Here is a 27,493-nt window from a genome sequence, read left to right as displayed (position 1 = left end):
GTGTGAGTTTTGTGGCACTTTCCTGATGGTAGGAACGAGAACAGAGTGTATGCTGGGTGATGTGGATTTTTGACAATTGCTGCTGCTCTTCGACAGCAGTGTTTCCTGTGGATGTTTTAAATGGTGGGGAGCATTTTGCCTGTGATGTCTTTTGCAGGCTTTACACTCAGGGGTATTGGTGTCCCCATAGCAGACCATGATGCAGCTGGTCAGCACACTTTCCACCACACACATGTTGAAATTAGCCAGGGTTTCCGATACCTTACCGAACCTTTGCAAATACCTGAGGACGTTGAAGCAGTGATGCGCTTTCTTCATGATGCCATTAGTGTGTTGGGTCCAGGAAAGATCCTCCGAGATAGTGACTCCCAAGAAGCTATCATAATTCAACATAATTCATTTAGACTTAGCATAGTTAGACAAGAAAATAAAAAATAAATATGCAATAGAAGTTTATTTTCTAAATTGGGGTACACCCAGTTTGCTATGTTAAGAAGTGATTTATCAAAAGTTCATCAGAATCGGTATATCAGACTCAGATTAATAAGAAGCATTTGTGATATGGAGTAAAGTTTGAAAGTTTGATAAAGTTTGAGTAAAGTTTGATAAGGTTTGAAAGTATAAAGAAGTTTGGGGTAAACATTTCACCAAAAAAGTCTTAACTCTGAAATCTTGGGTATCTTGGATGACAAGGTCTACAGAGCTTAGAATAAATAAACATTGGAATCGTAAGCTAAAAGCAGAACAAAGGAAGAGTATGTGAATTTAAAAGAGAGAGGAGAAAAGCAAAGAATGAACATTAAAGAAAATCCAGATATGTTCATGGAGATCAGGAAGGCAGCTAATGAATGAGAAATGCTATTGCAGATCAAGAAGAAACCCAAGCTCAGCAACAGATACTGCTTCTGTCTTCCTGAAAGATTAGAATAATGTAGTTAGAAAACAAGTATGTGAATCTCAGATGGAATAAGCATAGTGAAATAAGAAGTGCAGTAACCAATTCTATCATATCCCCTATGCTTTTGAATCTTGTGCTTCAGTTAATTAAGCAAAGCATCTTGGATCTCTTTGTTGTCACTTGTCCAGCAGTCCTGCTTCTTCAAAGTGGATTTACACTCCAAGGGTGCTCTCTTACTGAACAAATCTATGAAGATGGATAAATTACCAGGCCTGAAAGAAAGATAACCCAGGCTGTTAAAAGAAACAAAGATAATTGAATCATAATTTTGCAATGACCCTGGCTGCAGGACGAAATTCAGAGATTTGAAGGACTAATAGTGTCTTACCACAAATTTGAAAGTAATGGATAAACTGAATATTTATAGACCAGTTGACATGTTTGTCAACTGATAAACATTGTCAGTTTTGGGTATTTTTGGAATTAATACTGACAAACATTCAAAAAACATTCTTTGAATTATTCAATAATTACCAACAAAGATTTGCTACGGGAACAACCAGGGGTAACCAGAAATCATGCTTAGATGCAAAGGTCTGGGCCTTTTTCAGAGCTTGTGATGCTGCCTTCAGGATAGTGGATAGGGTGGCACTAAGATCAGCCAGGGCCGAATTCTCTCGTGCAATCCAGAAGGCAAAGCAGGGGTACGCACAGAAGATCCACAGATACCTGTGTGGCACTGGCGATATGAGACGCAAATGGCAAGGGACCAAGACTATAATGGATCACAAATCAACCTTGTGAATTAAGGCAAATAACACCTCCCTTCCTGACCTACTGAACATCTTTTATGCACGGTTTGATGAGTAGAACAGGATGATGCCAAATAATGCTCTATGTCCCCCTAATGCACAGGATCCTTGCATAGCTGCAGCCGAGGTGAGGAGAACCCTATCCAAGGTGAACCCACACAAGGCAAAGGGACAGACTGAAGGACTATTCAGACCAATCTATCTTTTTTTTCACACTGTCATGGAATGTTTTCAGTACTAATGGTCTTATCTGATGGGGTGGCATTTCTCAGTTTTGGACGTTTGGAGACCAACTAGCAGATTTTGCCTAATCTTTTTTGATGAATCTTCATTTTGGATTTTCGTTACTTGTATATCATGCCATTGTCTCGATTTCCTTCATCTTTCTTTGCTACTATAAAACAAAAGACAACTTTGAAATTGCATTCTACATATTTCCATGTCCATTTCATTCAGCAGAGCATTTGAACTAGTTCATCCTTTCATCACTTTTCATCAAATGTGAGCATTTTTTGCAGTGTACAGTTCATGCTATGCCACTGTGAGGAAACGATGAGTCAACTGATTTACTAATTCAAAATCATGCGCTTAAGAGGCCATACTTTCCAGCAACCCTCGCGCCCTGTGGGGTGGAAATGATGTTGGCTTCTCAGCCAAGGCTTTGCCCCGTGGATGCCGTTGGCTGTGGACCACTGGAACTGGTTCGCTTTCCACATGGGTGAATCATCACACATTGCTCAATTTCCTGGATTGTTGTGTCATAAATCCTTGAGTTTTGTATCCTAAAATTAGTAACATTTGTCGGACTGGGCTTGGACTTGAACTCAAATAACCACATTAAAGAAAGATTCAATTTCAGCATTCATGAGTTGATAACATTACATATTATATGAAAGTCATAAAATGAGGAGCTCGAACATATTTAAAAATCCCTCAGGCTCAGAGTATGAATATACTGATTGCATTAATGTTTCTAATTCATACATATACAACTATAAATTCACCAGTCCAGAAGCAGTGTGTGCTTGCAAGTATATGTCAGAAAATTAAAATCATAGATTAAATCTGGATCTCCATCTTCAGCTACCTTCATGCACTCTTTCCCTGCTGGAAAAACTTTACCAAATTTTTATTTATTGTCACTATGCTCTCTGGACGCACAAGTCACAGTAATGCTCTCACGTCATTAAGTGGCACTAACATTACAAATGTTATGATAAATTACCTGTGACTTCTTATTAATGAAACTTGATCAAAACATTCTTAAAACAAACCCCGAACATTAGGAGATTGGGAACACAGATCCTGAAAAAATGTAATTCATAAACAACATCTCTCCACCTCACCTCAAACCATTTAAAATTTGTGTGAAAGCTACCATGTAAAGACTTGTGTAGTTGAGCTTTTTTCTTTTTTTTCTTCTTTGGCTTGGCTTCGCGGACGAAGATTTATGGAGGGGGTAAATGTCCACGTCAGCTGCAGGCTCGTTTGTGGCTGACAAGTCCGATGTGGGACAGGCAGACATGGTTGCAGTGGTTGCAAGGGAAAATGGTTCTTTGGGGTTGGGTGTTGGGTTTTTCCTCCTTTGTCTTTTGTCAGTGAGGTGGGCTCTGCGGTCTTCTTCAAAGGAGGTTGCTGGCCGCCGAACTGTGAGGCGCCAAGATGCACGGTTTGAAGCGATATCAGCCCACTGGCGGTGGTCAATGTGGCAGGCACCAAGAGATTTCTTTAGGCAGTCCTTGTACCTCTTCTTTGGTGCACCTCTGTCTCAGTGGCAAGTGGAGAGCTCGCCATATAACACGATCTTGGGAAGGCGATGGTCCTCCATTCTGGAGACGTGACCTACCCAGCGCAGTTGGATCTTCAGCAGCGTGGATTCGATGCTGTCGGCTTCTGCCATCTCGAGTACTTCGATGTTGGTGATGAAGTCGTTCCAATGAATGTTGAGGATGGAGCAGAGACAACGCTGGTGGAAGCGTTATAGGAGCCATAGGTGATGCCGGTAGAGGACCCATGATTCGGAGCCAAACAGGAGTGTGGGTATAATATGAAAAGTAGACTACTGTATGATTGAAAATTGTTATTGACTCATTCGGATAGTGGCTTCTCACAATGAACAGACCAGACCGGAATATCAAATCATTTCAGCAAATGTAAATTCTACTGTGCTTTTGTTTATGCACATAAAAGTTGCCATCAATCTATAAGAATATTGCATGGATTTTCTACAATTCCAATTAGGTTAGTTTAATTTCATACCGTTTCACCGAGGAAAATAATAATTGCATGGGGATGAAAACTAACTGAAAATCTGCGGTGGATAGTTTATGAAATTTTGTTTGTCAGTTCTTGTATTTAAATTGGATTGTGTCTGGGTCATTATGCACTTATATCACACAGTTTATAGATGTCACCCATTACATATTCTAGCGTAATGATAGCTTGCACGAATAGAATTACTGGTACCTGGCAGTCCTGGAGCAATAACAGCAAGAAAAGACCATTCATGAAAACATTGTTTAAAATGTTGGACTACTGCTCTAGGTATATAACAAGGGAAGGGAATAGGCTTAGTTTCTGGTTAACTTGTGTCGAAAGGACTCTGAGTTGCATTTCGAATCTCAGGCAGATCATCAGTGAAAGTAGACAATTGTGACCAGAATAAAACAGTCCACATACACACAGCAATGGTAGCGAAAACTAGGAACAGGTTTCTCAGCTTTGGAATAATATTACTATAGGTTTGAGTCTCTAAGAGCATTATTTACACTCTAAAAAATAAATAAAAGTGAAATAATTTTGGTATAATTTCAAGTACAGGTACACGATCCTTTATCCAGAACCCTTGGGGGACAGTGTGTTCTGAATTTCGGATTTTTCCAGATTTTGGAAAGCCAGATTTAAGCCCACCTGAATTGTGCTGCCGCAGCCACCCCCACCCCATTCCAGTCGCCCCGTCGTCTCCCCCACCCCCCTCGCCCACTCAACTCGCACTGCCGGTCTCCCCGCGCTGCCACCTCTCTCCCAACTTGCCGGATTTTGGAGCTTTCCGGATTTTAGATGTCTCGATAAAGGATCGTGTACCTGTACCATAATATTACAGTAGTAATGATACTACTGTTCAGCTGCAATATGAAAAGTGTGTGCTGAAATTTACAGTGTTCATTGTAGGTCCTATTCACTCTCACAAATAAGACATTTACTCAAAAGGTCTTGTACAAGTGCATTTCAGATCGATGATCTTTCATCAGGACAGACAACAGTTAGAGATAAAAGCAGTTTTATGATATGAAGAAATCTGGAAGGCAAGGGGATTACTCATTTTGTTCCCTGAAGAAATGAAAATTTAATCCGTTAATAAACTTTACAATCATTATTTTCCCTGACATGAGCCATTATGTGCAGGTAATCGAGGCTTTCTGCCACCCTGAAAAATGGCAAGTTATATGCAAGTGAGACAGTGCATTAATCCACACTGCATCACATCTGTTGCAGAGTCTTTGGAACCAAATGAAGGATTACTTCAATTATTGCTTTCAGTTGGAAGCATTATTGTCTTCATTGGCCTGAATGCCTTTTATTTTGTGAAGGAATCTGGTTATTTCAATTTTTGAATCTTCAAAAGAGTCCAACTTTAGGCCCTCTGTATAAAAATGGTTCAACCGATTCAATGTGACTTGGAATTTTTGCATCAGCAATATTAGTCTGACTTCCGATTCTTAAATTTCACATTGCAACTTCTCGGGAAACATCTCTCCCTCAAATTAAACCAAAAAGAATTGGTGAAGTGGTTATTTGTCTTATTGTGGCAAGAGATATTTTAATGTTGGCAAAGGTTTGTGATGTTTAAATTATATCACAACCTTTGATGTATCTCAAAGCAATTCAAAGATTGTGACCACCTTCCAGGAAAAAGAACAGTTGCCAAGAATTCATCCTGGGTTGAGAATGTTAAACACGGCAGAGAGCCAGTCTGACTTCAGTGATTTTTCACCCAATTTACTGGCATGAATTCCAGAGGCAGTACCTGAAGTGCCATGAATAAATTATACGTTTAGTGTCACTAACAAAGGATAAATTTCAACAGTATACTTCAGTGCAAGTTTGTTCTTCAGAGTAGACACATCCTCGGGTCTATTTCTTAAGCTGTTATTACATTTACATTAAAACTGCAACATAAAACAAAATTCAGACATACCCTTTTTTAGTGATGTATTAATAGAGATACAGTCCAACAGCAATACCACAGTCTTAAACATATGATGAGCATTTTAGATTCTGATTTGAAAAAAGGGTGGTATTCCAAAAGTTTCATTGGTATTTTCCAAGTGGAATATAAGAGAAAACATTTTTTTACCCAGAGAAGTGTGAATCTGTGGAATGCTCTGCCACAGAGGGTGGTAGAGGCAGATTCGCTGATTATGCTCAAAAGAGAGTTAGATAAGACTCTAGTGGGCAAAGGAGTTAAGGGTTATGGGGATAAGGCTGGAAAGGGGTACTGATGGTAGTGATCAGCCATGATCTGTAAAATGGCGGTGCTGGCTTGACGGGCCGAAGGGCCTACTCCAGCTCCTATTGTCTATTGTCTATTGTCTATTGTCTAAAAAGTCTGTGACTATTCACCTTATCTGTGTTCCTCATGATATGATATCCCTATATTAAGTCACCCCATCGCCTGCTATGCTCCTATGAAAAATACTCCAGCTTATCCTGTCTGTCCTGATAACTAAAGCCCACCAGTCATGTTAACATCCTTGTGGATCTTTTCTGCATTCTTTCCAGTTTAATGATTTCATTCTTACAATTCATTGACCAGAGCTGCACATAAAACTCCAAATGTAGACTCACCAATGGCTTGTACGTTTGCATAAATTGTTACTAAATCACTTGCATCCAAATGTAAAAGTTACCTTGAAATCTTCTGGTAAATATATTTATTATGATGATTACTTTTCCACTTGAAGAAATATCTTGAAGCTTAGTGACTAACTGCAGGATCAAAGCAAGCAGAATCAAACAACAGCTGGTGTTATGCACTTTATTACTCCAAAGGATTATTGCTGTATTCCTTACACTTCATAAGGCAAACCAGCTGGTTTTATCGGATTTACAGAAGAGTTGAATTTTACAGCCCTTCACTTCAGTGACAGCTCCTTGCTGTGAAACTAGAATTAATTCCATTCCCTCATTCTCTACCCATGGCCCTGTAAATTTCCCTCAAAGATACAAAGGTTCTTGCCACAATTATACTGCAACTAAGTATTCTACCAAGCTTTCCTTTGCTTAAGTGATTCCACTATTGCTTTTTGACTCCTAAATTCATTGATTCTTGAGAGGAAATAGCCTCTCCCTAAGTTATTACATACAAATTCTTCAAAATTTTAAACTATTTCCATTAAATCTTCTTTTATCCTCCCGTGCATTAGTGAAATTAATCCCACTATTTCCTATTTTCTCAGCACCATGGTTTCCTTGGTAATGCACTCATGAATTAATGTTGGATGCCCTTTGATTGTGATAAAACAGCACCCAAACTTATACACCCAACTTGGACAACAGCCTCTTACACAAAGATGTCATTACCGCTTTTGTACCCATTGTTTCTATTTATGTGGTCCATGATGCTATCTGTTTTGCTGGAAAATTGATACGGCAGATGTTATGAGACTCATAACTCTGCTGGAGAATTTAAGACTGGGCCAAAGCATAAAGGATTATCTATTTAAAACTGTTATGAGGAGAGATGTGAATCCTTGGAACTGTCTATTCCAGGGATCTTTCAAGGGTTAGTCCCCTATATATTGGAAGATAGGATTTTAGACTTTAGGTAAATCAAGGATTTGCAGGATTAGGCAGAACACAAAATGGAGGTTAATGATTGAATCAGGCTTTAATTTATTAGATTCACAGCACAGCATGCTAACCCCTGTTGATATTTATTGCTTACTTATGGTTTTATACACTGGCCAGCATAATTACCACATTCAGGATCTCATTTTCATTTTGTTCACATTTTAGGGAAATCTTTTCCTACCCTCATTAAACAAAAGTTGCTCCCAACTCTTACCTGATTTTTTTCCTTTCAACATTTCATTTTCTTTTTACTTCCATCCTTTGCCTTGTTTTGTTTATGCTTTTACATTGTTCAATGCCTTAACTGTGTCGTATTATTCAATGCTATTGCACTTCTCTATCCGGTAAAAGTCCAAAATTTCAGATGCTAGAAATCCAGACATCTGGACCTCTCGAAAACTATCACCTGAAATCTGGACCACTTGAGTATCCGAATCGAAAACTCTTGATTTTTTGTGTGTGTGCATGTGTGCACATGTAAAAGCCACAGATGCACAGCAGCAACAAGCGACCAAACGGAAGTTGTGAAAATGTAAGAAAAAAGTATTTATTTGAGTTTTTGTACTTTGCATTTTATATGAAAATGTGTTTCATTATTAAATGATCAAAATTTACCTGTTTATTCTCCTTAAATTTGAATGCTAAGAGTTCTGCCCAAGAAAAACCGAAAATCCCCGAGTAGTTCGCATTTTTTGTATTCACTGAGTGAATCATTCACCTAAGATATGCTGTTGGAAGAATTTATTCAACTGAGAATTTCAGTTGAGGACAATTTCAGGAGTCAAACCAGAGATCATTGTCTCAGAAGAAGGGGTCAGTTGAGAAGGGCAAAGATGAGAAGAACCATTTTCCGACAGAGGGTGGTGAATCTTTGCAATTACTTCATGAGAGCTCTGAATGCTCAATCGCTCAATATCCTCAAGACAAAAGAGATAGAGTTTCAGATATTAAGGCTTATGGGGATTGTGCAGGAATGTAGCATTGATGTAAAGGATCAACCATCATCTCATTGAATGGCAGAGCGGGCATGAGGAGTTTAATAACCTGCTCTGCCTTCTCTACCTTAAGTCTCAGCATCTACACCACAAGCTGTTGATGACAATGGATTTGTTTGTTCTGGTGAACAGAGTCAAATCTCTCTATTTCTCCTCCTTGTGTCATGTCTAAGGTCCCCTGCTATTTGTGAGAGCTAATGATTGAATTTCACATTAATGACACACAACATTTGATGATAATATAGAGCTGGTAAGTTAAATGTTACCAGAAAAGCAATAAACCCAATTTTCCTTAATTTCTACCTTAATTGCAAGGGGCAACTGATCTTCATTTGGACACTTTGCACTCATGGCATAAAGTAAAATGAACTCCACCAGAGCTCTCAGGCTGTGCTGATCCTCCTGCAATTCATTCTTTCTGTCATTTTCTGACATTCCAGCAAAGGGAAAGATAAAAGTTCCATCTTCTTGCTCTTAGGGCTCTTTAAGTCTTAAAACTGTATCTTCCATCCTGTTTATGTTCAGACCACATGCCATGTGTTGTTGAAGGATCCATTCCCTGGAACCTGGAGGGAATCCATTTGGTTGGTCAAGTAACATTGTGTTGAACATTAGTGTCATGCTGGATCCCCCAGCAAATCATGAAGCTGGTCGCAAAAGCCGTTGAAGTCACACTGACATTGAGGATGCCATGAAAGAGATGATAAGTCTTGAGATATGCATTTCTTGGTGTCTTTTTGAAACTTCATGTAGGGAATTCATTAAATCTGAAATGGCAGCCACAAACCAGGACCATAGAAGGCAGCTGTGGAGTGAAGGAAAGAAGATGGGATGAAGGGGTGATTTGGATATCAGTGACCGTGGCCATTGCCCCTCCCACCTTCCCATAACCACTGAGCCATTGCACCATCATATTGTCCACTTTGCTTGTAGAGTTCCATCCCACAACTGACCAAATGCAGCAGTGGTGCAGTGTGGAATGATCAGTGAAATGAAATCACTACATCACTGCGTAAATGGCTGTAAACCATGATGGAGCAAGGTTAAATGACCATTAGAATACATGTCCATCAGATATTGCGATCAAATCATTAAAGTCAGAATGGAGACCCTCTAATTCATATCTCAGTGGGAGCTTTAATGCATTATGATCCTTTTATTTTTACTGGCACTTTGCCTCAAAAAATGAGGTCCAATAGTCAAAAGGAACTGAATTGTGCTGGGTCAGTAATGGGGTTTCATTGGATGTGCTCTGTGATGACAAGGCATGCTTGCCCAAGGTAAGTACTTGATTCAATTTTGTGAGGCTCACAGTTTAGTCTGAAAATGATCATTCTTTCAATTAATTTTGAGTAAAGACACAACTTTGGTAAAACAAGCTTCGCCTGATCTGAACAAGCATCGCTTGATCCGATTTCGAAGCAAATGTCATGAAGCAGGTACTTCAGCCCACTCTATTCATGCAGATGACTGAAAACCATTTACACTGACCCCTTTTTTCAACACTTTTTCCATACCTCGGTGACTTAAGTGTCCATCAAGGTACTTCCTAAATCTTTCTCTTTGTTCCTCAACAGTCATCATTTGGACTGGCTTTATCAGAACATTCATTGACCTCTTCAAGAAATTCAATTAAATTAATTAGGTATCTTCGCACAATAGATCTGTGTAAAATCTATATGTAGAATATAATGTTTCAGTGAGTGTTGACGTACTATAAGCACAAGTACTTACCAAATACTTTCCAAAACAAAATAGATTTCTATCCAATCAACTGACCATCCAATCAATAAGTATCAATTGTACCTTCTTTTTTTTTAATTTTTTTTATTTTTCACACCATAAATCACATTTGCCATGATATACACTTTTTCTTTTTCACACATTTACAGTGACTTTTTCTCCCCCCCCCTCCCTCCTCCCAAGCCACCCCCCCACCCCCCCCCCCTCATAAATAAAATAACAGAAAACAATATATCAAAGAATCCAGAGATCTTTCTCCTAAGTAACATAAAAAACAAAGAATTTGGAATTGATTTGGAGGATGCACAAAAAAGATTTGTTAAGATAGCCCTAGCCGTAGCAAAAAAATGTATTATGTCAACCTGGAAATTGGAAGATAATTTGAAAATACAACAATGGTATATAGAAATGAATAAATGTATTCCATTAGAAAAAATAACATATAGTTTAAGAAATAATATTGAAATATTCGAACAAGTATGGGAGCCTTACATTAAATACAATAGCGAAAACCTACCGGGGACAAACATTACCTAAGTTGATGGAAGGAGAAGGAAAGAAAAGAATGGACTCTGTAGAATTTCTGGTGTATTTTTGTTGAATGACAACATTGTCTGACTGAATTAATTGTACCTTCTTGATGTCAATTTACATTTTTTGGTTAATTTTGCATATACCTTCACATTATCATTAGTTCAACAGTTCATCATGGTTTGCAACCATACACCTATACATCTTTTGAGCTCTCAAGACAAAAGAGGATTGATTTTTTATTACGAATCAAACTCAGCATGTGGTATGGAAAATTACTCTCTATTAGGGCCAACATGTTTTATCCTTTTGTTCACAAAAATTTGATTAATTACTTCAAGACTGAAATCTTTGGTTTACGTTGTGTTTACTCTTAGTTTACAGACTGTGTGCTGCTGAGGCATATAACATGATTCATCACTAATGAGTGACTGGTATAAACCATTGACTTTCACACAGAACAACAGAGAATCCTATAAATTGTTGATAGAAACACAAAAAAGTTCAAATTTATTGTCAAACTACATGCATGACATCACATAAAACCCTGAAATTCTCTTTCCTGCTGGGTAGGCAGAACCACTGATCAGTAACTATAAATTGTACACAAGAACAAAGATACGTATTGCAAAAGAGGGAAATGTATACATAGAAAAAAATGTAAACAAACTGACCACAATTCTGAAAAATAAATACTCGTGATAAATAATGGGTAAAGTAAGAGATCTTAATTGAGTCTCTGATTTAGTCTAAAATTTAGGACTGTGTTGGTGGAGGGTAGCAACTGTTCCCGAACCTGTATAAGTCTGTGACATCTACTGTGTATCTCTTTCCTCATGGCAGCAGTGAGAACTGGGCAGGTCCTGGGTGGTGTGGATCCTCAATGATTGCTGCTGCTCTCTGACAGCTGTGTTCCATATAGATTGTGGGGAGAGTTTTGCCTGTGATGTTCTGGGCTGTGTCCACTACCTTTTGCAGGACTTTCCTCTCAGAGGTATTGCTGCCCTCATTCAAGGCCTTCATGCAGCCAGTCAGCACACTTTCCACTAAAAAATCTGTCAAGATTTCCCATGTTATACCAAACCTCCACAAACTCCTGAAGTGGCATGCTTTCTTCATTATGACATTTGCGTGGCGGATCCAGGAAAGGTCCTCTAAGATAGTAACTCCCAGGAATTTAAATTTGCTCACCCTGTCCACCTCTGATCCCCCAATGATCACTGTTTTTCCATTCTGAAGTTCTGAAGTCAGTAAACGACTCCTTGATTTTGGTTAGAGGTTGCTGTTAGTAGTCCATCAGCTGAGTTTTCAATCTCCCTCCTGTGTGCTGGCTCATCAATCCTTTTTATACAGCCCACTACGGTGGTATCATCAGCGAATTTGTCAATGGTATTTTTATCGTACAAATATCTGAAAGATCTTTTATTTCAGTTCTTTCTTTGCCCAATTCATGTTACTTAACTCCGGTGGCATCTAGAGAACATACTACTTGAATATCAGATGCAGCAGGGCAGAAATAAACTAGATCATGTTACTTCCAAAGGCAGTTAGACAAGTAAGAATGATTAAAAAAAAATGAACACATCTGGAATTTAGGAATTGATGCTTAAAAAGCAATAGCTTTAAAAATAAAGCATCTGCCCAGAACTGTTGCAATGTTGCTATGTAGTCAAAGTTCCTGCCTGTGGAATGCAGAATAAATTGTACAAAGACATGCAATATGGCCAGTACCCTGAATGCTTAGGATTAAGTGGCATTTCAGTTCCATTAACAGCATCCAAAGAATGAACTAGAGGCAGTGTTTTTTGAGAAACATTGAAAATATTGAGATTTCTTTTTACTATTAGAGACAATTTTTATTTTCATTTTGTTTAACTTAAATTAATTATCAGCATAGAACAAAAGTAAATGACTTGTGAGGAAATTCTGATGAGGAAATGCTTTCTGTATTATGGCATTTCTGTAATGGCAAGGCTATAACTGTAAAATATTATATCAGCAAGTATCGAATGAGAAACAAAATAAGCAAGGATTGGGAGAGACATTAGTAGAAATTTTCTGGTTCCCATGGTAATAAAAGCATTAACAGAATGAATCTGACTCTGTTGTTATTCAACTTTTATATCAGTTCACATGACATGATTTAAAAGGACATGAAATGTGGAAATGTAGCATGTTTCTATTCACTGATTGAAATTGTTGACCTTCATAAGAGGATTAAAGTTCAATGACCTCTTTCTCCATAATATGTACGGCTCCGCAGTTAGCAACTGTTAATCAAGTGAAAAACTGGTGATGTCAGAAATTGACGAGCTATACTCATCCTGTGCCTCCAATATAATTTGTTCAGAAGGTAAGTGTCTCTAGTTTGCAGTTATAATTACTAAGAAACACACACAACATTAAATAATGAAATGAGCATCAAATAGAAGACACAAAACACCTGAAAAGCAACTTGAACCTCAGATGCACCCAGAAGAGGCCGTATACTGGGCTGCTCCACTTCATAAACATATTAACTTGAGATCCATCAAAAAGGAGTTGAATAAGTGTGGTTCTGAAATGTCATCTGTGCCTTATCCTTGAATATATTGACAAAAATATTTCAGAATTCCTATCATAAGTAAGTCAAGTTTAATAATAATGGATAATATCAAATTATGGACCACTGATGTAAAATTTCTTTGATAGCTTCAAAGATTGATGCCAATGCTCTAAGTCGTCTTATAATTTTTTCATTAGTGGATAATAATTGAGTTTATATAGAAGGCCGAGGTTTTTATTTATTTGTATACCTAAATATCGCATTGCTTGCGTTTGCCATCTGAATGGTGATTCTTTCTTAAATTTTGAGAAATCCGCATTATTCATTGGCATTGCTTCACTTTTATTTGCATTAATCTTGTACCCCGACACTTTTCCATATTCCTTCAATTTCCTATGTAATTCTTTTATTGATATTTCTGGTTCTGTTAAGTATATTATAACGTCATCTGCAAATAGACCGATTTTATATTCCTTGTCTTTTATTTTTATCCCTTTTATTTTATTTTCTGTTCTTATCAGTTCTGCTAGTGGTTCTATGGCTAATGCGAACAATAAGGGAGATAGTGAGCATCCATCCCTGCCTTGTTGATCTGCTTAAGTTAAATTGTTTTGATATATATCCATTTACTGTCACTTTCGCCAATGGCCCCTTATATAATGCTTTAATCCAATTAATATATTTCTCTGGTAAACTGAATTTTTGTAGTACTTTGAATAAATAATTCCATTCTACTCTGTCAAAGGCCTTCTCTGCGTCTAAAGCAACCGCTACTGTTGGAGTTTTATTTCCTTCTACTGCATGAATTAAGTTAATAAATTTACAGATTTTGTAATAACATATAATTTAAGAAATAACATTACAATATTTGAACAAATATGGAAGCCATACATGAAACACAATAGAGAAAACCTACCATGGACATCTACCACCTAAAATGACAGAAGGAGAAGATAATGAAAAGAACTGACTCAGTGGAATTTCTTGTTTATTTTTATTGAGTGATAACATTGTTTAACGGGTTTAATGTATCTTATATTCTGAACTTTAAATAAATGGGAGGAGAGGTGAGGGAGGGAGGGAGGGGAGGAGGAAAGGGGGGGAGAAAACGACACTATATATTTAAGAAGGAAAATGTATGTATCTTGATCAATATGGTTTATAGTGTGAAAAATTAAAAAAATTTAAAAACCTTAAAAAAAAAGATTGATGCCAAAAGTCTCTCCATCAAAGCATAAATTTTGATTGAATTAGGCCTTACATCAGTTGGATTTTGTTTTTGTATCTTCTGCTGGATGATAGCTTGGGAAGCACATTCTCCAATATAGCCTTGCCAAGTAGATGGATATATCTGCTATTTTTCGCCCACTGAGTTGAAGCAATTGTAAAAGTTCAACTTTCCTCTGTACTTGCTAATTGATCTTACAGTAAATTGCAATTTCATTTAACAGATTGTTTCACGGTGTGAAACATGTTTCCGTATTCCATAGAATTAATGATTATTCGTTTGCAAGTCATTGCTGCATGGGCCTTTAATCATTCACTCCCATCTTTTCTGATTAATACAAGGTATCATTGGGAAAATTTAAAATTATAGAGAAGCATAAGAATATGGCAAAGTATTACAGTATGAATATATAAAACATTAATTGAATCAGTTAAAGGTATAAAACTTCTCAAGGACATTTTTACAGGCTTTATGATGTGATATTTTGATGGTAAGACCAACATTTTCGCAGAATGAATGGCTTGAATTGGATGTATCAATGATCATTTTGGCTTCCACTTATATAGCGTAATGAATCTATACAGTTTATCTTAATATTCATGCATTTATCCAGAAATATAATTAAAAAGAGCTGATTTTTCAGAGAGCATATCTTCATGCTATCTACAATATTCTTTCTGGAGCAATTGAGGTTCACAGCACAGTAGGTGACCTTTCTACTCATTACGTTTGCACACCGAGAGAAGCCCCCTAACCACATCTCCCAGCTCTTGGTCATATACACATAAAATTATCCATGTAGTATTTTAAAAAGGTTTCTTCACAAACACAGTGACAGGCTACATTAGCAAGTGCATTGAGATGTCACAGAGATCAAATGCTACACCATCAGGGCTAACTAGAAACCATGGATGGACACAGAGATCTGTGCACTTCTCAGAGCTAAAGATGCAGTATAGGAAACAAGTTGGCATGAAGATTAGCCAGGGCTGAACTCTGCTGTGCAATCTGGAAAGCAAAGCATTGGAATGCATAGAGGTTCCATAGTCAGCTGTGCGATACTAGTGACACGAGCCACATGTGGCAAGGTTTCCAAACAATAGCAGATCGCAAGACAAAATTGCAAGTCAATGAAATTATTCCTCTTTTCCAGATAGACTGAACATCCTCTACACATGTTTCAATGAAAAGCACAGTCTGGCACCAAAGAAAGCTCTGTCTCTCCCTGAAGAACAGGCCACTTTCATAGCTGTGGCTGAGGTGAGGAGACTCCTATCCAGGGTGAACCACACAAGACAGTGGAACCAGACAACATACTTGGTTGGTAATTGAAGGACAGTGCTGACCAACTTACAGAGTTCTTTAACATGTCCTTGAAGCTGTCCACTGTCCCGGTGGGTTTCAACGTAGCAACAATCATTCTGTTCCAAAGAGATAAACAGTAACAGGCCTCAATGTCCATCCACTTCGGCACAGACCTCCACAATTATGAAATGCTTTGAGTGTCTGGTGACTATGCTATAGCCTTGTCCCTCCTCTCTGTCCTGACCAACCTGCAGAATGACACCTCATGCACCAGGCTGCTATTCATTGACTTCATCTCAGTGTTTAATATGATAATTCCCCAGAGCATGCTTTTGAAGTTGTCCTCACTGGGACTCACCACCTTTATCTGTAACTGGATCCTGGACTTTCCAGGATGTCGAGCACCATCATGTTGATCTCAGGGCTGTGTGCTCAGCCTGGTTCATGCTGTTGACCCATGACTGCAATGCCAAATCCAGCTCCAAGAGACTCATCAAGTTTGCAGATGACATGACAGTAGTTGGCCTCATCAGCAACAATGATGAGTCGCAATACAGAGAAGAGGTGGAAGATCATGATATGGTGCGAGAATAACAACTTTAGTGTCAACGTGGACAAGACAAAGGAGATGATTGTGGTCTTCAGGAGGACCAGAGATGAACAGCCTCCATTACACATAATAGCTCGGTGGTGGAGAGAATGGAGTGCATCTGTTTTCTCACTTAACCGGTGACATATGTGAGGACCCTTACCACCCTGTACACAGTATCTTCCAGCTACCATCTTCCAGAAAGAAATACAGAAATATTAAAGTCAAATCCACCAGGCTGAGGATCAGCTTCTTTCCAAAGACTGTGAGATTGCTGAACTGCTAAAACAACACCCTGCGACTCTACTATTTATTAATAATATTTATTTTCAATATAAGTATGTAAGACATGTATATAGGTTCTGCATATACGTAACACTTTTCTGTTTTTATGTGTGTTTGTCCTGTTTTTGCACCGTGGACTGGAGAACGTTGTTTCGTTGTGTCGTGCTGTTATAATCAGGTGATAAGTAACCTTGAACCTGAATTCCTCATCTGTCCTCCAAGTCTGCTGCCAAAAATTTCTAACTTTTTCCCCCCAGTTGTTGCCCTTTCAGCTAATGGAAAATCTGTTCTCGATATCAAATGTATCTTAGCTTTCAATAATTCCAGATTCCTTAATTAAATCAACTCTCAGGCTCTCCTTTCAGAAGAAATTAATCTCAACTGAACTAATATTTTCTCATAACAGAAATTTTCTTGATCATGCCGTATCTTCTAAACTTCCTCAACAGCCCATTATGATTTCAGACCCCAATTATGCACCAAACACTTGATATGGCTGGCCAGTGTTTTGCACAATTCTACAATATTTCCTCAGTACTTTTTCTGTATGTCTTGGCCTTAACCATTTCATCCATGTTTCTCATTGTCTTCAGGGAACTCTGGACATTTGCTAAGATCTCTCTGCACCTTTCTACCAATTAATATCTTACAGTTATTTTTTTTCCCTCTCGCCTTCTTAACCATCATCCAGTGTGCTGCTTCACACATCTGTGGACTGAATTCCATTTCTGACAACCCGACATGTCCATTGACAACTTCCTTCAGCTCCAGTGTCCTCACCATCAAATTACTTTCATTTCCTGCATTATCCACATACTTCTCAAACATGCTCTTGACATTTTAGTACAAATCACTAGGATATGATCACACACACACAAAAAAAAATCCCACACTGTATCTGGTCTGAGCTTTGTAGAACTCCTGGGCAAACGGCATTCCAGTAACAAAACTCCGGTTGACAATTCTCTTGTGTTCCCCACCATCGAACCATATCCAACTTGCCATTTTCCCTCAGACCTCACAAGGGTTTAATTTATTGATTACCTTGACAAAACCTTTAATAAGATCCACGTGAGTGAGATTCTATCATCAATTGAATGAATTGATACAATGCAGCAAAATCAGGCTGGATATTTGTCTTCTTCAATGTTGATTACTGTTGTTTCCCTAAATCTTTTCCATTAAATCTTTATACTGCTGCACTGAGTCTGTCTGATCTGTCATCACTCAGTCTAGCCCTTCTATTCTTTTGAATTGAGCATCATATCAAGATTTTACATTGTGAATCAAAACACATCTCTTCCTCCATCAGCAGCTTAGCAAGGCATGGAGTGGACATTTGTTTCATTCTCTCTCGGAAAACCTGTGGCAAATGCCCTAACTGATGCTCATAACTATTATATTTTAATGTAGTTGCTCCTCCTCTTGACAAGTGAACTCTGTCAGTTACAATGTGACATGATGGAGGAAAAATATGTTGGGAAGGGGAACAAAGTATATGTTAAATGTTCTTTGGAGTTCAGAAGGTGATCTTCAGATTCAGATTTCAGATTTATTTGCAGAGTATATACGTGACATTACATACATCCCTGAGGTTCTTTTTTTCCTTTTGGCAAGACAGAATTGCCACTTATTGGCAGTGCAAAAAAAAACTGTACACATGTAAATAAATAAAGAACTGTAAACAGATAACAAACATAAACAAACTGTAATACAGAGAGAATTTAAAAAGTAATAATAATGTGCACGTGTCCTTAAATTATTCCCTGATTGAGTTTGTTGTTGAGGTGTCAGATGGTGGAGGGGTAGCAGCTGTTCCTGAACCTGGTGGTCTTGTTACACCTATACCTCTTCCCTCATGGCAGCAGGGAGTACACAGCGTGTGCTGGGTGATGTGGATCCTTTATGATTGCTGCTGCTCTCCGATGATGGTCCAATTGGCCTACTCCAGCACCTACAGTTTATTGTCTATTGTCATTCCCTGTAGATGTTCTCGATAGTGGGGAGGGTTTTACCTGTGATATCCTGGGCTGTGTCCACTACCTTTTGAAGGGCTTTATGCTTAGGGGTATTGGTGTCCCCATACCAGACTGTGATGCAGCCGGTCAGCACACCTTCCACCACACATCTATAGAAATTTGCTAGGGTTTCTGGTGTCATATCAAATCTCCACAAACACCTGAGGAAGAAAAGGCGGTGACGTGCTTTCTTCACAATGCCATTAGTGTGTTGGGCCCAGGAAAGATCCTCCATGATAGTGACAAGAACTTAAATTTGCTCACCCTCTCCACATCTGATCCACTTCTGACATTACTAAGATGCTGGAAGGATAAAACAAGGAGAGGTTGGATAATTTCACCGGTGGGAGAGTCTCAAATGATGGAACAGGAGCAAAATAAAGGGCTGGTACTTTAAAATGGAGATTTATATAAATGTATTTTCACAAAGGGTAACTCTACCTCAAATGGTTGTGAAGGCTAGGACATTGGAAATATTGAAAGTGCAGGTTAATATATATTTTTAAAAAATCAGGGAAATGGGGGTTATGGGAAACTGGCACAGAAGAGGGGCTGAGGCCAGCATAGATCAGCTATAATCATAATTAATAGTGGGGTAGGCTTGAAGTACCTGGAGACCAAAGAAACCCCCATCCCAACCTGAGGAACAGGCACCCTGCAAAACTGCAGCAGAGGTGAGGAGGATTGCATGCAAGGTGAACTCACACAAAGCAGCAGGACGAGATTATGTACCTGGTCGGGTGATGAGGAACTGTGCAGACCAGATGACTGAGGTCTTAACAGAAATCTTCAATGTCTCACTCCAGCACTCCACTGTCCCCATAGGAATCAAGGCAGCTACCATCAACTCAGTGCCCAAGAGAGCAATGGTAGCTGGACTCAGTGACACTGACCTCCACCATCATTAACTGTTTTGAGCGACTGATAATGGAGTGCATCAAAGCACGTGCAGCAATGGCAATGGACTCATTCCAGTTTTCCCATCAGCCAAATAAATCCAGGGACAGTGCAATAGTCCTGATGCTCCACTCCAGCCTCACCAAGAATGATGCCAGGCTGTTGTGCATTGATGTCAGCTCAGCATTCAAAACAATCGTACCTCAGAAGGTGGTGAATAAATGGTCCTCAGTGGGACTCAGTGCCCTTCTTTTGACTTCTTGGTTGAAAGACCACAGTCTGTTCTGTTTGGCAGCAAAACCTCAAGCCCCATCACACTAGGCACTGGAACACCTCAGGGCTGTGTATTCAGCCCACTACTGTTCATGCTGCTTTCTCACGACTGTACTGCTACATTCAGATCTAACAGAATCATTAAGTTTGCAATTAACACAAGTTCACGTCATTGGCAATAATGATGAGTCAGCTCACAGAGAGGAGGTTTAAAGGTTTGCACAGTGGTACAAGGGCAACAACCTGCCTCAATGTGGACAAGACAAAGGAGATGATTGTGGACTTCAGGAGAATGAAGGACCAATTCCCAGTACATATCAATGGCTCTGTTGTAGAGAAAATGGGGAGCATGAAGTTCCTTAATGTCCATTTAATGGATAACCTATCCTGGACCTACAACACCTCCTCATTATTCAGCAAGGTGCAGCAGCACCTACATGTGATAGAGATTGAGGAGGCCAAGGGTACTGGCCACCATCCTAAGAATGTTCCACAGGAATACAATAGAGAGTGTCCTGGCTAGCTGCATCAAAGTGTGGCATGGTAGCTGTAAGACATCTGACCAGAGATCAGGATGGAAAGTGATTAAAACTGCTGAGAAGATCACTAGGATCTCCCTCCCCCCTATCAAAGATATCTACAGGGAGCAGTTCTCTAAGAGGGCTCAGAGAATAATCGAGGAGCCTTACCATCCAGTCCACAGTATCTTTGATACACTATGTTCAAGGAAGAGTACAGGAACATAAAAACCAGGATTTCCAAACTTGGAAACAGATCTTCCTGCAGATGGTGAGATTGTTGAACAATCCGAGAAACCTGTGAATTATTTATATATATATATTTTTATTTTAGATCGCTATGTGTATATGTTGTTTGTGTGTAAGGTGTACTGTGTGACTGCGTAAGTACACTATGATGTGGAGATATGCTATTTGGTCACAGCTTGGCGGGCAGCAACCTCCTTTGAAGAAGACCGCAGAGCCCACCTCACTGACAAAAGGCAAAGGAGGAAAAACCCAACACCCAACCCCAACCAACCAATTTTCCCCTGCAGCCGCTGCAACCGTGTCTACCTGTCCCGCATCGGACTTGTCAGCCACAAACGAGCCTGCAGCTGACGTGGACTTTTACCCCCTCCATAAATCTTCGTCCGCGAAGCCAAGCTAAAGAAAACATGTATATGTACAATCAGATGACAGTAAATTGACCTACTCCTGCTCATATTTTCTTGTATTCTTGTTTTAAGAAGGGTCAACTTTAATGTTCTGCGGTGGTGAACAATTCATGATAGCAGTTGAACTGCATTAGTGCCTCTGGTTTGGACCACCTTCTGGCTGAAGTCAGTGAAAAGTTGAATTGGATGGAGTTTATTCCAAATGACCAGTTTTCTACTGCAGTTTCCCACAACTGCAGGAGCTCAAGTGATTTCCAATGCATGTTCTTGTTTCAAAATGCTCTTACCACATATTGCAGTTTGTTACCTGACCACAGTTTTTAAATCAGTTTATGCTTAATTTGGCCCCATTTCTAGTGCATCAAAGCTCCATGTTCTAACACTAACCTGTTTCTCTGGCTCTAGTTACTTCAGAATTAAGCAACCATGTCATATTCCTGGGGTATTGCTGTGGTGATATGACCACCAGCCTACTGCAGGGGGCGATCTCTGTACCTGCAGGAAGACCACCTAAGGGCTGACTCCACCTGGCCGGCCCCTCCTGAGCCAGTCACACGAGAGCCACCCAAGCATGAACTGGTGTTCAGACTTTTACCTGAATAAAGCCTGTTGTACAGTCTTCAGAGTTTTGTGCTTGCTTTCTGTTACCTCAGCGCACAACAATTGCATTTTCTCTCCAGTATCCTTCCATAATTCATACATATTTTTACAATAAAAAAAAAACCATGCAAATGCTGGAGAAACTCAGCAGGTCAAACAGTGCCTTTATGTAGCAATGGTAAACATACATCAGCAACGTTTCAGGCTTGAGGCCTTCATCAAGGTTGAATTGGATGGTGTTTATTCCAAATTATAATTTTGATGAAGGGGTCAAGCCTGAAATGTTGGTGATGTATCTTTACCTTTGCTACATAAAGGCTCTGTTTGACCTGCTGAGTTTCTCCAGCATTTGTGTGTTTTTTTTCTCACTTAACTACAGTGTCAACAGAATCCTGTGTTTTACCCACATTTTTATGATTTGTTTGAGTATTGAGTGGGACAGGATATTTTCAGGTAAGGATGTTAATGAAAAATGGAGGATATTCAAAAAAGAAATTTTGAGGGTACAGAGTAGTTATGTCCCAGTCTGGATCAAAGGAAAGGCTGGAAGTCATAGGGAGGCTTGGTTTTCGAGGAATATTGGAAATTTGGTTAGGAGAAAAAGGGAGGTATACAAGAGGTATAAAGAGCAGGGAGCTGAGAAGTTGAAGGAGGACTACAAGGAGTGTAGAAGGAATCTTAAGAAAGAAATTAGAAAGGCCAAAAAAAGGCATGAAGAGGCTTTGGCTGACAGAGTAGAAATAAATCCAAAGGGTTTCTATAAGTACATTAAAAGTAAAAGATTAGTGAGAGATAAAATTGGACCCCTTGTAGATAGCGAGGGTAGGCTGAGTGAGAAGTCTGAGGAAATGGGGGAAATTTTGAATGATTTCTTTGCCTCGGTATTCACTAGGGAAAAAATGTTGAACCAGTTGAAGTAAAGAAAAATAGTGGGGAGGTCATGAAGCATATAAGGATAACCGAGGAGGTAGTGATGGCTGTGTTAAAAAAGATAAAGGTGGATAAATCTCCCGGACCGGACAAAATATTCCCTAGGACACTCAGGGAGGCTAGTGGGGCCATTAACAGAGATATTTAGGATGTCACTGGCCACGGAGGTGGTACCAAAGGATTGGAGGGTGGCGCATGTGGTTCCTCTGTTTAAGAAAGGGTCCAAATGGAAACCTGGGAATTATAGGCCTGTAAGTCTGACATCTGTGGTGGGCAAGTTGATGGAAAGTGTTCTGAGGGATGCTATTTACAAATTTTTGGAGGTACAAGGATTGATAGGGAGTAATCAGCATGGTTTTGTCAGGGGTAGATCATGCTTGACAAACCTGATTGAGTTCCTCGAGGGGGTTACAAAAAAGGTTGATGAAGGGAAAGCTGTGGATGTTGTCTATTTGGACTTTAGTAAAGCTTTTGACAAAGTTCCCCACAGGAGGTTAGGAAAAAAGGTGGAGGCATTAGGTATAAATAAGGAGGTAGTGAAATGGATTCAGCAGTGGTTGGATGGAAGGTGTCAGAGAGTAGTGGTAGAAAATTGTTTGTCCAATTGGAGGCCGGTGACTAGTGGAGTTCCTCAGGGTTCGGTCCTGGGTCCACTATTATTTGTTATATATATTAACGATCTGGATGTAGGGGTAGAAAATTGGATAAGCAAGTTTGCGGATGACACAAAGATTGGTGGTGTTGTGGACAGTGAGGTAGATTACCGTAGATTAAAAGGTGATTTAGGAAGGCTGGAGGTGTGGGCTGAGAAATGGCTGATGGAATTTAATACAGATAAATGTGAGGTGCTGCATTTTGGAAAGGCAAATTTAAATAGGTCATATACATTGAATGGTAGACAATTGAGGAGTGCAGAGCAACAAAGGGATTTAGGAGTTATGGTAAATAGTACCCTCAAGGCTGATACTCAGGTAGATGGTGTGGTGAAGAAGGCATTTAGAATGTTGGCCTTCATAAATCGGAGTACTGAATTCAAGAGTAGGGAGGTTATGATGAAATTGTACAAGGCATTGGTGAGGCCAAATTTGGAGTACTGTGTACAGTTTTGGTCACCAAATTATAGGAAAGATATAAACAAAATAGAGAGAGTGCAGAGAAGGTTCACGAGAATGTTGACAGGATTTCAGGGTCTGAGTTACAGGGAAAGGTTGTGCAGACTGGGGCTTTTTTCACTGGAGCGTAGAAGATTGAGAGGGGACTTGATAGAGGTGTTTAAGATTTTAAAAGGGACAGACAGAGTAAATGTGGATAGGCTTTTTCAATTAAGAAAGGGGGAGATTCAAACTAGAGGACATGGTTTAAGATTGAAGGGGGAAAATTATAAGGGGAACATGAGGGGGAATTTCTTTACGCAGAGGGTGGTGGGGATGTGGAATGAGCTTCCGGCAGACGTGGTCGAGGCGGGATCTTTGGTTACATTTAAGGAAAGACTGGATTGTTACATGGATAGGAGGGGACTAGAGGGGTATGGACCGGGTGCTGGTCAGTTGGACTAGGAGGGTGGGGATTTGCTACGGCATGCACTAGTAGGGCCGAACTGGCCTGTTCTGTGCTGTAAGTAGTTATGTGGTTATATGGTTTTGCAGTCCATTCTTTCTTGATCTCATTGGTCTTTCTCTCTCTACTCTGCATTTTATCAATTTCTTGTAAGATTTCCTGACCAATCAAAATCTGAGTCAATCACCACTGCTCCCTGAATTCATTCAGTCTTATTACAGTGTATCCTCTCTATTGTATCCAACAAAAAAAACAGATAATTTTAGCAATTGTACAGTAACACTGTTTCCAGGATAGACCACTTGCCTGAAGCTAATCTATCCTTTCATGGCGAGAAAACAATTCATTCACCCCATGGGATGTTGTTGCTCGTGATCAGTTATTAAATCATTTTTAGCAAAAATTAGTTTCCAGTAATGTAATTGTATAAATATAAATCTGGACAATTGTATCCTTTTTTATGAAGAAATCTGGTCATTATCTCAATGGTTACACTAAATGTTAATAACAGTGCAATATTTAATTTTTTCCTCATTAAAACCTAAATGCCTTATGCAGACTGCTGATTTCTTGGATTTCCTCAGCATAACAGAGGAATCTCTATTGATACAGAGTACTTGGAAGAGTTTAGTTAAAGAGAGGAAGGCTCTGTGGCTGCCACTGACTGAGAACAAATGATTCAACCAATAAAAACTGTCATCTTCTTTGTTTAAGATATAGTATCCAATAATTTTGGTTTGTAACATTTATGAGATTCCGTATTTGACGTTAATGATTCTGCATGCTCCAGTTTATTGATTTTATTGAAGAAATAGGTAACATCACACCAAAATTGAAATAATGCTGACATTTAAATTTAGACATACGGAATGGTTACAGGCCTTTTGACCCACAAGCCCATTCCACCCAGTTACACCCAATTAACCTACAACCCCTGGAACGTTTTGAAGGGTGGTGGGAAATTGGAGAACCCAGAGGAAACCCATGCAGATGTGGGAAAAATGTACAAGTTACTAACAGAGAGCACTGGATTAGAGCCCGAGTCGCTGGCATTGTAATAGTATTATGTTAACTGCTACACTGACTATGTCCTCCCATATGAATTACTCAGAGAATGCTGGAAATAGCATGTCAAAGAGTACGTATGGAGGGAACAGTAGAGTTACTGTTTCAGACCTGATCAAAGGTTATCAAATAATAAACTCTGAAAAGTTGGAGAGATACAGCAGGTCAGGCAGCATCTATGGAGAGAACTGTTCTCTTTTGGGTCAGGACCCTTTTTTGAGTTTGAACTATCAGAGGTAGTGTGCCTTTCATCGACATCTGCAAGACAGAAGTCCTCTCTAATAACCTGCACCACATGCTCCACATTGCCCTCGACCAACAAAGGATCATGATGAGGTGCTGGATAATGTGAACCATTCCCCATAGCTTATGGACACCTCTCAGCAAAGATAACATTCACCAAAAGAACAGCCTTTGGTCAATTGAGGGAGGTGATCAACTGAACAAATAAGACAGGGCAGCAGTGCTTGACAGAGCCTTTGTTCTGTTAATTTACTCCTATTCATTGTATGGGAAGAGAAATGGCAAATGAAATATAATGTCAGAAAGTGTTAGCATGCACTCATTTAGAAAAAAAATGACCAGACTATTTTTTTAAATGGGGAGAAATTGAAAATACCCAGATGCAAAGGGACTTGGGGAGTCCTTGTGCAGGATAGCCTGAAGGTAAACTTACATGTTGCGATGGTGGTGAGGAAGGCAAATGCAATGCTAGCATTCATTTCAAGAGAAATGGAATATAAGAGCGGGAATGTGATGTTGAGAATTTATAAGGCACTGCTGAGATCTCACCTGGAGTATTGTGAGCAGTTTTGGGCTCCTCATTTAAGAAAAGATGTGCTGACATTGGAAAGGGTTCAAAGGAGGTTCACCGGGACGATTCTGGTAATGAAAGTGTGATGATATGAGGAGTGTTTGACAGCTCTTGGCCTGTATTTATTAGAATTTAGGAGAATGGTGGTGGGGTGGGGGGGAGGGGGGGGGGGTCCTAAATGAAACATCTTAAATGCTGAAAGGCATGAACAGAGTAGATGTAGAAAGGTTCTTTCCCATGGTGGATAGTCTAGGGCAGAGGTGTCAAACTCAAATTCACGGAGGGCCAAAATTAAAAACTTGGACTAAGTCGAGGGCCGAACTAAATATTTATTGAAAATTTTCAACAACATCTTCATGTTTTCTCTTCTTTCAACATATGTAATGTTAAACTTTAGGATATAACTTTAGGAGGATAATGTTACAGGTCAGGACTAGGTAGCTCAAGTTCACCCTTTGCTTGACCTGAGGGAAACATATTTGGTCCCTGTGGAGATGTAGTCAGCATTCACAGGCTGTGTCCATTTTGGCCTGCATCAGGACTCAGCATTTCCTGCTCACTCCTCAGGCTCTAGGCCTCTATTCACCCTTGACCCACCATCCCTCTACCTGACCAGTCCTTTACCCAACCTCTACTCACCCCTCACTCCACTCGCTCTGCCTCTACCCACCCCATCCTATACACACCCCTCTACTGCCTCTCCCCTCAACCTGTTCCTCCCTCTACCCATCTCTCACCCTCTAATCACCCCTCCCCTACTCGCCCTGCCCCTCCCCTTTTACCTCTTCCCTATCCACCCCTCCTTCTACCCATCCCTCCCTCTAACTGCCCCTTGCACCACCATAACTTCCCCTGCCCATTACTCCTCACCTACACCCTCTGCCCACCCCTGCTTACCCACCCACTCAGGCCCAGCGCGCTGCCAATCAGCCTTTGCGGACAGCCACCATCTCTCTCTTCACGTGCAGGGCCGAACCAGCCGTCCCTGGGGTCCGCGCGGGTGCAAGCGCTGAAGGCCGTGGCGACCGGGAGAAGTGCGCTCGCGCTGTGGAAGGGCTGTCCGGTGCCAGTCGCGCGGGGCTCGCACTGCCCAGGAGCCGTGCGTAGCCTGCCATGTCCGTCACGCTGACAGGAAATCACAGGCGCTCGCCCATCCGCCGCACCACTCGACAGGTGGGAGAAGTGACTGGTTGTGCGGGGAGCCTTCCAACTGGCTTGCCAGCTGATGACATCGACAAACTTCTCGTGTTACAATTTCTCGTGTTACAATGGGGAAGGATGTGCAATGAAGGGGGAGGATGGTGAGGGTGACATTACCAAAAAACAGCATCGGCTCTCGCTGCAGGGCGGGCCACCTCTAATACATTTTTGAAATGATCTT

This window comes from Narcine bancroftii, chromosome 5, assembly GCF_036971445.1.
Source record: "Narcine bancroftii isolate sNarBan1 chromosome 5, sNarBan1.hap1, whole genome shotgun sequence".
Classification (NCBI taxonomy): Eukaryota; Metazoa; Chordata; class Chondrichthyes; order Torpediniformes; family Narcinidae; genus Narcine; species Narcine bancroftii.
This window is presented reverse-complemented; position numbering follows the sequence as displayed.